This window comes from Bos javanicus, chromosome 5 (genome assembly GCF_032452875.1).
Source record: "Bos javanicus breed banteng chromosome 5, ARS-OSU_banteng_1.0, whole genome shotgun sequence".
Taxonomy (NCBI): domain Eukaryota; kingdom Metazoa; phylum Chordata; class Mammalia; order Artiodactyla; family Bovidae; genus Bos; species Bos javanicus.
Genome location: NC_083872.1, coordinates 78,910,340 through 78,925,178, shown reverse-complemented (window position 1 = coordinate 78,925,178; position 14,839 = coordinate 78,910,340). Strand labels below are relative to the sequence as shown.

At 44.7% G+C, this 14,839-nt stretch overlaps 1 pseudogene; it reads right to left on the bottom strand.

Annotated features, from left to right (window-relative positions):
- Nucleotides 1–12,974: 12,974 nt before the first annotated feature.
- Nucleotides 12,975–13,073, bottom strand: LOC133248966 (U6 spliceosomal RNA; annotated as a pseudogene).
- Nucleotides 13,074–14,839: the final 1,766 nt, after the last annotated feature.

Below are 14,839 nucleotides of genomic sequence, written 5' to 3'. Positions count from 1 at the left end.
TTTTAAGAGACCACATTAGACAATATTATCCCATTTTGTTAAACTCTCCAGTAAACTCCCCATTACACATAGAATAAAATCCGAACTCCTTCAGGGCCAAAACATGATCTAGTCCCTGCCTACCTGTTTGACTGCATCTCTTCACCATCTCTGCAACATGCTTCCTTCTAATCTTTGTATAGTTGGCTCCATCTAATCATTTAGATCTCTACTCAAAACCAACTTCCTTAGGAAGTGTTTATCTATTTGTTTAATTGTTAATTTTCACCACTGTATCCAGTTCCTAGAACTGGCACTGGTAGAGATTAAAGCCTTTGAATGTGTGGATCACAACAAACTGTGGAAGATTCTTAAAGAGATGGGAATGCCAGACCACTAACCTGCCTCCTGAGAAACCTGTATGCAGGTCAAGAAGAAACAGTTAGAACTGGACATGGAACAATGGACTGGTTCAAAATTGGGAAAGGAGTATGTCAAGGCTGTATATTGTCACCCTGCTTATTTAACTTATATGCAGAGTACCTCATACAAAATGCTGGGCTGGATGAACACAAGCTAGAATCAAGATTGCTGGGAGAAATATCAACAGCCTCAGATATACAGATGATACCACTTTAATGGCAGAAAGTGAAAAACTAAAGAGTTTCTTGATGAAGATGAAAGAAAAGAGTGAAAAAGCTGGCTTAAAACTCAACATTCAAAAAATGAAGATAATGGCATCTGGTCCTATCATTCCATGGCAAATAAATGGGGAAAAAGTGGAAACAGTGTCAGATTTCATTTTCTTGGGCTCCAAAATCACTGCAGATGGTGACTGCAGGTATGAAATTAAAAGATGCTTGCTCCTTGGAAGAAAAGCTATGACAAACCTAGACAGTGTATTAAAAAGCAGAGATACCACTTTGCCAACAAAGGTCCATATAATCAAAGCTATGGTTTTTCCAGTAGTTATGTACCAATGTGAGAGATGGACCATGAAGAAGGCTGAGTGCTGAAGAATTGATGCTTTTGAACTGTGGTGCTGGAAAAAACTCTTGAAAGTCCTTGGACAGCAAGGAGATCAAACCAGTCAATCCTAAAGGAAATCAACCTTGAATACTCATCGGAAGGACTGATGCTGAAGCTGAAGCTCCAATACTTTGGCCACCTGATGTGAAGAGCCGACTCATTTGTAAAGACCCAAATGCTAGGAAAGATTGAGGGCAAGAGGAGAAGGGGGCGACAGAGGATGAGATGGTTGGATAGCATCTCTGACTCAACGGACTTGAGTTTGAGCAAACTCAGGGAGATAGTGAAGGACAGGGAAGCCAGGAATGCTATAGTTCATGGTGTTGTAAAGAGTTGGACATGGCTTAGCTGCTGAACAACAACAACAAGAGATTCAATAAATATTTTGGAATGAGTACATCAATAAAAGGCACAGGTATCTGGTGTTTCTGTTGCTGCATAACAAACTATCCCCAAACTTAATGTTGTAAAACAACTGTTCACTTGGGCTAGGCTTAGCTGAGTGATTTTTCTATTGATCTTACCAGTGGTCACTTGTGTATCTGCAATCAGCTGGCATACTGAGTGAGGCCTCCCAGCTCCCTGGTCAGCTGACCTCCCAGCTTTATGTGGTCCCTACAACCAGGTAATTGGATTTCATACATGGCAGCTCAGGGCTCCCAAGAGCAAAAAGTGGAAGCTACTATCGTTTCAAGACTGAAGCCTGGACCTAGCACAGCATCACTTCTGGCATATATTATTGGTTAATAGGGTCAACAATGTCAGCCCAGATTCAAGAGACTGCACAGAGGCTTCACTACTGGGAGTGTTTCATGGGAGACAGGGTTAGAAGTAGGGGTAGGGGTAGATGGAGTTATTATGAAAAATATATCACCTTATGTTTTATGTTATAGTAGCTTTTTAAAGTATTTACAATCTCATATCATGAACAGCCTTAAGAACATAGCAGGGCTAATATGACAATTATTGCCTCCATGACAATTAGCATTCTGAAAATGAGAGGTCAAAGCAGAAAGTTAATTATAAATGAGAATATCTGTGGATCCTGTGACCTGGCAGTTTATCTGAATGAGTGAATTACAGGGAGAGCTGTGTGTTCCCTGTATCTTCCTTGCACATCTACATGCACCTGCCAAGCACTGAGCACTGACAATTAAAGCTTTACTTCTTTTCAATTCCATTTTTCATGAAGCTGTAACAATAGGGAGGAAGATGGAAGGTATGTAGAATCTTACCACCTCAAGGCAATACTTTTCATTTCTGCATATTTCCTTCCAGACTTTACCCAGATGTGTGCAGGGTTTTACATAATTACCATCATAGTACATATGCTTTTCAATTTTACATTTTCTCCTTTTATAGTAGTAGTAGTTTAGTCGCTAAGTCATGTCCGACTCTTGTGACCCCTTGGACTGGCCTGCCAGTCTCCTCTGTCCACGGGATTCTTCAGGCAAGAATACTGGAGTGGACTGCCATTTCCTTCTCCAGGGAATCTTCCCAACCCAGGAATTGAACCCGGGTCTTCTGCACTGCAGGCAGATTCTTTACCAACTGAGCTACGAGTAATACTTATTCATGTTATTTCATAATCTTTTCAATTATTATGGCTTTTTATTCCTGTGAGTTGGTGTGTGACAACTAATTTAGTCATTTACCTATTGGTAGACTTGTAGATTGTTTCCACTGTTTGGAGGTTTTTTCCTACAAAAGCTGTGATGAACTTCTGTTTTGTACTTCTCTGGCATAATTTCCATGCGATATATTCCTAAAAAGATTATGAGTTGTGATTGGTTGTATGTTCTAAAGATGGCCACATAATATCTCCCAACCCCATTGCGCTTCTGCAACAAGGACCTGACACTCCCCTTGAACCTCAATGGGCTCTGTGACTACTTTGACTGTTAGAATACGGCAGTGGTAACACTGTTCCTGTTTCAGGTATAGCCCTTAATTGGCCTTAGTAACATCTATTTCCTACTTCTAGAAAGTGCAGCTTTCTCGAAACCACCGTGCTATGAGAAGCTCAAGCCACATGAAGAAGCCCTGGGGTCTGAAGCCCCAGGTGGGCATCAAGAAGAGCCCGAGGATCACTGAGACGTCAGACACATGAGCAAAGACGCCACCTAGAAGGCTATCACTAGACCTTGCTGCCCCCACATGAAGCCAGGCAGACAGACTGCCCTGTGGAGTCCTCAAATTGCTTACCTGTAAAAACACTTGCAAAATAAATGGTTGAAAAGGGCTTCCCTGGTGGTCCAGTGGTTTAGAATCCACCTGCCAATGCAAGGGACACTGGTTTGATCCCCGGTCCAGGGAGATCCCCTATACTGCAGAGCAACTAAGCCTATGTACCACAACTACTGAGCCAGCTCTCTAGAGCCCGAGAGCCACAACTACTGAGCCCATGAGCTGCTATTATTGAAGCCCATGTGCCTCGAGCCTCCACAACAAAAGCCACCACAATGAGAAGCCTGCATGTTGCAACAGAATAGCCCCTACTCACCCACCACAGCCAAATAAATAAATAAATCCTTAAAAAAAAACGGTTATATTAAGCTCTACAACTTGTGATAGTTAGCTATTAACAGGTATTTAAAATGTGGGTCCAAAGGTAAAATTTTATTTTCTCTAAATGCTAACAAATGCATTCCTAAAAGGACTGAAACAGTTTATACAGTTTGCAGTGCCTCGGAAAGTCTATATGTTTGTCAAGGTGCAAGCCTTAGAAGGATTTTGTTCTCCAACTGTTCCTGTCTCTCTTTGGGAGGAATTTTACTTTGCCTTTCATCTGAATAGGTGGCCATTCATTGAGGAAGTCCTCCTCTGCTTTCTTGGCTCATTCTCTAGTTTGCTTCCTGTCAATCCCCCACTGTAAGCTCTGCTCATCTTCAAGCAAAACTAATACTTAACCATTCATCTATTTTGAATTTAAACACACAACGCTGTCTGAGCTTACGTGAAGAAAGGAACCAGAGAGGACTGAGTGTGTGTGGACACCTGCAGTTGTGCTTAAGTAGCTCAGTTGTGTCTGACTCTTCGCGACCCTATGGACTGTTAGCTCACCAGTCTCCTCTGTCCATGGGGATTCTCCAGGTAAGAGTACTGGAGTAGGTTGCCATGCCCTCCTCCAGGGGATTTTCCCAACCCAGGAATCGAACCCAGGTCTCCCGTATTGCAGGTGGATTCTTTACTGTCTGATCTGCCAGGGAAGCCCCTAGAAAGATTCATAATTAGAACCTTCTTAGATGTAAAGAACACCCCACTCCAGTACTCTTGCCTGGAAAATCCCATGGATGGAGGAGCCTGGTGGGCTACAGTCCATGGGGTCGCTAAGAGTTGGACACGACTGAGCGACTTCACTTTCACTTTTCACTTTCATGCATTGGAGAAGGAAATGGTAACCCAATCCAGTGTTCTTGCCTTGAGAATCCCAGGGACGGGGAGCCTGGTGGGCTGCCGTCTTTGGGGTCGCACAGAGTCGGACATGACTGAAGCGACTTAGCAGCAGCAGCAGTAGCAGCTGTAAAGAAAAAGGGCGGGAGCTAACTTTCCAAATGTGGCGCCACACGTAGTTTCCCAAAGGAGGGAAGGGGACCAGACAAGTTGGTCAAGCTCCTTCCAGTTACGGGATCCTCTGATTCACATCCTCTTTATAAGAACAGGCAGGGTTTGGTTTTGTTTTCAAGACGGGGAGAGCATTGTCTCCTGACATGGTGGGGAGGAGGGGGAGAGGAATCTCTTCAGGAAAGAGGAAGGAGTGGTCGAGTGGGGAGGGTGGTGAGACCCACTGCACGCACTTCCTGGCTGAGGACGTCAGGCTGTTTCTCCTCATGCCCTGCATGGATTTTGAGCATTTTCATAAATCCTCAGAACTAGTTCAAATCATCAGCTTGTACTTGACAGTTTTATTCCCTTGGCTCTAGGAAGGGAAAGTAAATCGAAGCTTGACTTCTCAGAACCTGACAAGAGCGTGTAATAAAGACGTTCCCTGAGGTGGAGGGCAGGCGTGGGGAGCCTCTCAGGTCTACCGCAGATTCAGGCTGCTCCAGGACACATTGCAAAATGCAGGAGTTACAAGATTGCCCAGCCCCACAGTGGAACATGTGAGCAGCTTCAAGCTGTGTCACTGCAGATGGAAAGGCTCTGAAAGGAGAGGACAGAATGAGAGGGAGATGGTCTACATGCAGGCTGGACTCCTTACAGGCAAAGGGAAGTAAGCAGCACAGCAATCACCCTGCAGCTGTTGTGGGCTGTGCAGCATTGTAACACTGAGACTCCCCAAAGCCCTGGAAGAGAGCTGGGCCCTCAACAGAGTTTGAACTAAAATGCGGTTTCAACATATGTGCTGATGTTGCCTCATTTCAAGTTTTAGTTTTTATTGATCCACTTGTTCGTGTGTGCATGCTTAGTCACTCATTTGTGTGACCCTATGTATTGAAGCCTGTCAGGCTCCTCTGTCTATGGGATTATCTCAGCAGAATACTTGAATGGGTTGCCATTTCCTTCTCCAGGGGCTCTTCCCGACCCAGGGATCAAACCAGTGTCTCCTGTGTCTCCTTGCATTAGCAGGTGGATTCTTCACCACTGAGTCACCAGGATTCAGTTGTAGGCCGGAAGAAATGCAAGAGCCACACAAGTTATACATTCTAAACAGTTCAGTTTGCCAGTTCAGTTTAGTCGCTCAGTCGTGTCCAACTCTTTGCAACCCCATGAATCGAAGCACGCCAGGCCTCCCTGTCCATCACCAACTCCTGGAGTTCACTCAGACTCACGTCCATCAAGTCAGTGTTGCATCCAGCCATCTCATCCTCTGTCGTCCCCTTCTCCTCTTGCCCCCAATCCCTCCCAGCATCAGAGTCGTTTCCAATGAGTCAACTCTTCGCATGAGGTGGCCAAAGTACTGGAGTTTCAGCTTTAGCATCATTCCTTCCAAAGAAATCCCAGGGCTGATCTCCTTCAGAATGGACTAGTTGGATCTCCTTGCAGTCCAAGAGACTCTCAAGAGTCTTCTCCAACACCACAGTTCAAAAGCATCAATTCTTCAGCACTCAGCCTTCTTCACAGTCCAACTCTCACATCCATACATGACCACTGGAAAAACCATAGCCTTGACTAGACAGACCTTTGCTGGCAAAGTAATGTCTCTGCTTTTGAATATGCTATCTAGGTTGGTCATAACTTTCCTTCCAAAGAAAAAGCATCTTTTAATTTCATGGCTGCAGTCACCATCTGCAGTGATTTTGGAGCCCCCCAAAATAAAGTCTGATACTGTTTCCACTGTTTCCCCATCTGTTTCCCATGAAGTGATGGGACCGGATGCCGTGATCTTCGTTTTCTGAATGTTGAGCTTTAAGCCAACTTTTTCACTCTCCACTTTCACTTTCATCAAGAGGCTTTTTTGTTCCTCTTCACTTTCTGCCATAAGGGTGGTATCATCTGCATATCTGAGGTTATTGGTATTTCTTCCGGCAATCTTGATTCCAGCTTGTGTTTCTTCCAGTCCAGCGTTTCTCATGATGTACTCTGCATATAAGTTAAATAAACAGGGTGACAATATACAGCCTTGACATACTCCTTTTCCTATTTGGAACCAGTCTGTTGTTCCATGTCCAGTTCTAACTGTTGCTTCCTGACCTGCATACAGATTTCTCAAGAGGCAGGTCAGGTGGTCTGGTATTCCCATCTCTTTCAGAATTTCCCACAGTTTATTGTGATCCACACAGTCAAAGGCTTTGGCATAGTCAATAAAGAAGAAATAGATGTTTTTCTGGAACTCTCTTGCCTTTTCCACGATCCAGCGGATGTTGGCAATTTGATCTCTGATTCCTCTGCCTTTTCTAAAACCAGCTTGAACATCAGGAAGTTCACAGTTCACATATTGCTGAAGCCTGGCTTGGAGAATTTTGAGCATTACTTTACTAGCATGTGAGATGAGTGTAATTGTGGGGTAGTTTGAGCATTCTTTGGCATTGCCTTTCTTTGGGATTGGAATGAAAACTGACCTTTTCCAGTCCTGTGGCCACTGCTGAGTTTTCCAAATTTGCTGGCATATTGAGTGCAGCACTTTCACAGCATCATCTCTCAGGATTTGGAATAGCTCCACTGGAATTCCATCACCTCCACTAGCTTTGTTCGTAGTGATGCTTTCTAAGGCCCACTTGACTTCACATTCCAGGATGTCTGGCTCTAGGTCAGGGATCACACCATCGTGATTATCTGGGTCATGAGGATCTTTTTTGTACAGTTCTTCTGTGTATTCTTGCCACCTCTTCTTAATATCTTCTGCTTCTATTAGGTGCATACCATTTCTGTCCTTTATCAAGCCCATCTTTGCATGAAATGTTCCCTTGATATCTCTAATTTTCTTGAAGAGCTCTCTAGTCTTTCCCATTCTGTTGTTTTCCTCTATTTCTTTGCATTGATAGCTGAGGAAGGCTTTCTTACTTCTTGCTATTCTTTTGAACTCTGCATTCAAATGGGAATATCTTTCCTTTTCTCGTTTGCTTTTCTCTTCTCTTCTTTTCACAGCTATTTGTAAGGCCTCCCCAGACAGCTATTTTGCTTTTTTCCATTTCTTTTCCATGGGGATGGTCTTGATCCCTGTCTCCTGTACAATGTCACAAACCTCATTCCATAGTTCATCAGGCACTCTATCTATCAGATCTAGGCCCTTAAATCTATTTCTCACTTCCACTGTATAATCATAAGGGATTTGATTTAGGTCATACCTGAATGGTCTAGTGGTTTTCCCTACTTTCTTCAATTTCAGTCTGAATTTGGCAATAAGAAGCTACCCCGAGTCCGAGGTCAGGGGCGGCAGCCGGGAGGACCAACCCCACATCCAAGGACCGGTGGCTGTGTGGGCGCAGGAGGGCCTAGAGGAGCTATCCCACACTGAAGGTCAGGAAGGGCAGTGGTGAGGAGATACCCCTAGTCCAAGGTAAGGAGCAGCGGCTGCACTTTGCTGGAGAAGCCGTGAAGAAATACCCCACACCCAAGGTAAGAGAAACCCAAGTAAGACAGTAGGTGTTGCAAGAAGGCATCAGAGGGCAGACACACTGAAACCATACTCACAGAAAACTAGTCAATTTAATCACACTAGGACCACAGCCTTGTCTAACTCAATGAAACTAAGTCATGCCCATGGGGCAACCCAAGACAGGCGGGTCATGGTGGAGAGAGCTGACAGAATGTGGTCCACTGGAGAAGGGAATGGCAAACCACTTCAGTATTCTTGCCTTGAGAACCCCATAAACAGTATGAAAAGGCAAAATGATAGGATACTGAAAGAGGAACTCCCCAGGTCAGTAGGTGCCACTGGAGATCAGTGGAGAAATAACTCCAGAAAGAATGAAGGGATGGAGCCAAAGCAAAAACAATTCCCAGCTGTGGATGTGACTGGTGATAGAAGCAAGGTCCGATGCTGTAAAGAACAATATTGCATAGGAACCTGGAATGTCGGGTCCGTGAATCAAGGCAAATTGGAAGTGGTCAAACAAGAGATGGCAAGAGTGAATGTCGACATTCTAGGAATCAGCGAACTCAAATGGACTGGAATGGGTGAATTTAACTCACATGACCATTATATCTACTACTGTGGGCAGGAATCCCTCAGAAGAAATGGAGTAGCCATCATGGTCAACAAAAGAGTCCGAAATGCAGTACTTGGATGCAATCTCAAAAACAACAGAATGATTTCTGTTTGTTTCCAAGGCAAACCATTCAATATCACAGTAATCCAAGTCTATGCCCCAACCAGTAACGCTGAAGAAGCTGAAGTTGAACAGTTCTGTGAAGACCTACAAGACCTTTTAGAACTAACACCCCAAAAAGATGTCCTTTTCATTCTAGGGGACTGGAATGCAAAAGTAGGAAGTCAAGAAACACCTGGAGTAACAGGCAAATTTGGCCTTGGAATATGGAATGAAGCAGGGCAAAGACTAACAGAGTTTTGCCAAGAAAATGCACTGGTCATAGCAAACACCCTCTTCCAACCACACAGGAGAAGACTCTACACATGAACATCACCAGATGGTCAACCAAAATCAGATTGATTATATTCTTTGCAGCCAAAGATGGAGAAGCTCTATACAGTCAGTTTGCCAAAAGCTTTGCAAATAAACCAGCCCTTCCCTGGCCCTTGTGCCTTACAGACCTGTGCCACTATGTAAGGATCCATGATCTCTCAGGATATTTCATCCTTTATGTGAAACACAGCAATTTAAGAAATAGGAAACATGTATTATAATTTGCAACCTGAATAAATACTGAATCTTACCTGAGCCCTGTTATCCTGGAAAACATTGGTGAGGATTAAGAAATCCCCCAGCAGCCTTTGCTTAATACTAAGACCCGTCCTTTCCTGGCCAATGTAGACAAGATGTCCCTTGTTCACTGTGACAAGGCCGGACATAGACCCTCATAATTTCCTTTCTTTGCCTCATAAATGATTAGCTGAACTGCTTGTCCCCACCAATAAATGCAACACAGTAATGTTAACCAAACTTTGGTTAAGCTCTCTCCTTCCTCTAGGTCCTTGAACTTTGGCCCACCCTCAGTGACTTCCCTGGTGGCTCAGATGGTAAAGCGTCTGTGGGAGACCTGGTTTCAATCCCTGGGTTGGGAAGAAAAATTATGGATTTGAATCTTGTGTTTTCTAAAAGTAGGGAAAACCTTCTTCTCAAGCTAATTATGACAATACTTTGGTAAAAAAATTGGCTTCCCTGGTGGCTCAGAGGTTAAAGCGTCTGCCTGGAATGCAGGAGACCTGGGTTCGATCCCTGGGTCGAGAAGATCGCCTGGAGAAGGAAATGGCAACCCACTCCAGTACTCTTGCCTGAAAAGAATCTGCTTGCAGTGCAGGAGACACAGGAGATGCAGATTTGATCCCTGGGTCAGAGAGATCCTTCGGGAGAAGGAAATGGCAATCCAGTCCTGTATTCTTGCCTGAAAAATCCCATGGATAGAGGAGCCTGGGAGCTACAATCCATGAAGTCACAAAGAGTCAGACGTGACTGAACACACAGCACAACACACAGCTTCTGAGAATAGGGTCAAACATTCTCTAATCTACCATCCATTCACGCCACTCTTTTTTAAGTTCTTTTTTTTTTTCTCCCAATTTATTTTTGACTGCACTGGGTCTGTATTGCTGCTCATGGGCTTTCTCTAGTGACGGCAAGCAGGGGCTACTCTCTAGTCGTGGTGCACAGGCTTCTCATTGCTGTGGCTTCTCTTGTTGTGGGGCTTGGGCTCTAGAGTTGTGTCATACAGGCTTAGTTGCTCTGTGGCATGTGAGACTTTCCTGGACCAGGGATTGAACCCGTGTACCCTGCATTGACAAGCACATTTTTAACCACTGGACCACCAGGGAAGTCCTCACACCACTGTTTCATCCCACTTCCCTGAGTCTGGCTCTTCCCAGCCTTGTTTACTCCTCTCTATGCTGCTGCTAAGTCTCTTCAGTCGTGTCTGACTCTGTGCGACCCCATAGACGGCAGCCCACCAGGTTCCCCCGTCCCTGGGATTCTCCAGGCAAGAACACTGGAGTGGGTTGCCATTTCCTTCTCCAAAGCATGAAAGTGAAAAGTGAAAGTGAAGTCACTCAGTCGTATCCAACCCTCAGCAACCCCATGGACTGAAGCCTTCCAGGCTCCTCCATCCATGGGATTTTTCCAGGCAAGAGTACTGGAGTGGGGTGCCATTGACTCCTCTGACTCCTCTCTATAACAGAGGGAAAATCTTTTTGCCCAACTCTAAGATGCTTGCAGCAAACCTATGTCACAGCCTTCTCTCACTGCAGTATTTTCCTTCCCCCCTTGCATAATCTTTTTGAGTACAAGTCTCTTACTAAGTCTGTAATAGATATGCTTTGGACAAACCAGAAATAAAAGAGAACCCTTTAACTTCATTTATGAGTAATCTTTTTTTCTTCTTCTTAATATTCTGATTTTATTTTCAAGTTGTCAGAAAAAATAAAAATATTATGTAATGAATACATTTAAAAAAATTTACTGGCATATAGTTGATTTACAATGTCGTGTTAGTTTCAGGTGAACAGCAAAGTGAATACATATATCCCTTCTTTTTTCCCATATAGGCTTTTCCCATATAAACTATTATAGAGTATTGATGGAGTTCCCTGTGCTATACAGTAGGTTCTTATTATCAGTAGTTATCTACTTTACATATAGTAGTAGTATATGCATGAGCATCTTCTGATAGTAGAAGTGTTTTTATAAACTGAATATTATTTGATTCTTCAGTCCCCTGATGGGTTTCCAGAGTGCATTGAGCATTGTGACCTCTGACAAATAATGAACTGGGTTGTTGTTGTTTAGTCACTAAGTTGTGTCGGATTCTTTTGCGACCCATGTACTGTGGTCCCGTCAGGATCCTCTATGGGATTTCCCACACAATAATACTGGAGTGGGTTGCCATTTCCTCCTCCAAAACAGGGTAGATTAGTCTAAGTTAAATGTCTATCATGGAGAAGGCAATGGCCCCCCACTCCAGTACTCTTGCCTGGAAAATCCCATGGATGGAGGAGCCTGGTAGGCTGCAGTCCATGGGGTCGCTAAGAGTCGGACACAACTGAGCGACTTCACTTTCACTTTTCACTTTCATGCATTGGAGAAGGAAATGGCAACCCACTCCAGTGTTCTTGCCTGGAGAATCCCAGGGATGGGGGAACCTGGTGGGCTGCCGTCTATGGGGTCTCGAAGAGTCAGACACGACCGAAGTGACTTAGCAGTAGTAGTAAATGCCTATCATGTGTTAGGCACTGTTGTAAGTGGTTAACATATGCTATCTCATTTCATTTTCCCAGTTTCCCAGTTTCCATGTACTATTTTTATTTTCTTTTACAAAAGAGGAAACAGGCACAGAGAAGTTAAATAACTTCTCCAAGGTCCCATGCCAGTGTGAATGGTAGACTTGAGCAGCACAGTCAGGTCAGTCTGAAGCCATGGTTCAGCCATTTAGATACCATGCCACAGGCTTCCCTCGGGATGACCTCCTAGGATGCTCCTTCTGACAGCAGGGAACCTGAGGATAAGAAGCATGTGGAAGAAAACAAAAGTTTCTACCGCTGTCAGCTGGCAACTGGCCTGGCCCCCACAGCTGGGAACTGGTTTAGTACCTACCAATCACAAACCTTTTCTCAGAAAGGCACTGTCTCCTGAGAGCCCTCTGTGGAGTGAGACAGAGACCATTCTGCAACCATGCCTTCAGCACAAACCAAAGCAGCTCTTAGAACCACTGCTGCTGCTGCTGCTAAATCGCTTCAGTTGTGTCCGACTCTGTGCGACCCCATAGACGGTAGCCCACCAGGCTCTCCCGTCTCTGGGATTCTCCAGTGTTCTTGCCATTTCCTTCTCTTAGAACCACAGAAACAACCAAACTCCGCGCCTCCTGCCCCGCGCCCTCACCCCCCCACCATTTCCTAGCTAACACGAGTAACTACCGCTTCCTTATGGTTCTTTTTGAATGAGGGCGTTAGCTTGATCCTGTTCCTGTCGTATCTTTGATGAAAATCATTAAGATACTCAATCACCAAATTACCCCTCCTTTCTGACCACACCTGGTCCAGAGCAAGCCTCACGCTGATGAACCGAAGTGAAGCTAAGTGAAGTTGCTCGGTCGTGTCCGACTCTTTGAGACCCCGTGGACTGTAGCCTACCAGGCTCCTCTGTCCATGGGATTTTCCAGGCAAGAGTACTGGAGTGGGTTGCCATTTTGAACTCTTCCCTAAATCATCTAACAGAAACCCAAACCCTTTTATGAGCCCCTCCCAATTCCCTCCTATCTATGCGGCACAATTCCATGGCATTTACAGTCACCCTCGCTTTATTTTTTATAGTGAAAAATCACAAGTTCAGAATTAAGTGCCAGGCGTTGTGGTTTTGACAAAGAGCGTTTCCTTGGGGGCTAAGACGCAAACGGTGTCTGGACGGTGGGGAAGGGCACAAAATATGGAACGCTTCAGGAATTCGCGTGTCATCCTTGCGCAGGGGCCATACCAATCTCTGTATCGTTCCAATTTTAGAATCAGATCAGATCAGATCAGTCGCTCAGTCGTGTCCGACTCTTTGCGACCCCATGAATCGCAGCACGCCAGGCCTCCCTGTCCATCACCAACTCCCGGAGTTCACTCAGACTCACGTCCATCGAGTCTGTGCTGCCAAAGCGAGACCACCCTTGCTTTGTTTGACTATTGGTGGGAACCTAAGGGGCTGGTGGCTTTAACGCAGGACTGTAGTCCGACTCGATGGACATGCGTAAGCTCTGGGATTTGGTACGGAAAGGAAGCCTGGAGTGCTGCAGTCCATGGGGTCACTAAGAGGCGGACCGGGCTGAGTGAACTGAACTGTAGTCCGCCGAGGGCCCAAGTTTGATGCTTTCCCATGCGCCACCTGGTGGTTACCTTATGCAATTGCAGGAACTTTCATCTGGGCTGCTTCCTCAAAGGCCACGCCTTTGCCCCTTTTCAGTTTACCATTCCTCCTCCTTCCCTTTCTTCCCCCTCGCTCTCTTTTTTAAGGCAGACGTTTTTGATTGTTTTCTTTTTTTGCCTGTATTGAGTCTTCATTGCTGCTCGGGCTTTTCTCTAGTTGTGGTGAGTAGGGCTACTCTCTAGTTGCGGTGGGAGGGCTTCTCATTGTGGTGGCTGCTAATTGTGGTAGCCTCTCTTGTTCTGCAGCCTGGGCTCTAGGGCGTACTGGCTTTAATAGTTGCAGCACATGGGCTCAGTCGTTGCAGGTCCCAGGTTCTAGAGCACAGGCTCGGTAGTTGTGGCCCTTGGGCTTAGTTGCTCTTCGGCATGTGGGCCTTCTCTGATCAGGGATTGAACCCCGTCTCCTACATTGGCAAGGCGATTCTTTACCACCCCCCACCCCATACACATCTGTCCCCAACCCCCGCCCCCGCTGGAAAAGGCTTTATTTCCTTTGGGATAGTGTGAATGGTTGACCATACTGAACAAGTTCCTCTAACTTACTTATCTTTGACTTAATTTCACCAGCTGGGGAATCTCAAGCTTCAGCCTTTACCATCCCTGCGCTTTCTCTATATACCTGAAACGGAGGAAGGGTCAGCAGAGGCCTCCGTGGGTACAGTTAGGCTCCGTCTGGGGGAATAGGAGCTCCAGAAGCATCATCTCTACCACAGCTTCTCTTCCCAGAGTTTACACCCTTGAAATAAGGGATAAACTGCTCAGGTAAATTATTGTTTTAATATTCCCAAATAAGAGGCACAAAAGTCACCAGAAATATTCTGGGCTAGTGCAGAATATTGGCTTTACATTTAAAAGTTTATTTTTGTTGTGACTTTTATTACCTATAATAAAACGTGTCCTATATAATAATGCATGGCTGTGGCCTAGGTGAAGTAACGACAGCAGCATGTTTCTTTTTTTTTTGTCATATAAATATGTTTATGGTGTGGAAACTCAAATAATCATGATGATATGACTGCAGAAGACTAAAAGCAATGACCACTCTAGACAGTGACACAGTAATGAAAAAGGTTGGCATCGTCATGTAAGAACTTCCATTATAATTACACCACAAGAGGTTTCTAAGATGTTGTGATTGGAGCACATTAATAGACTTTCCTATGACACTGCTTTAGCTACTTCCTAAGGCAATCCTCTCCTATGGTAAAACCGATATGATTTTTTAAAAAAATCAGATTTGTATTTTTTAAAAGATATTTTCAGGTTATTTTAGAAAATACAAAACCAGTTTTACTTGATTAAATGATAGGTACTTTTAGTACATGATGTGGTTTTTCTAACACTACTGCAAAGGCTGACTTTTATATGTCAGTTTTT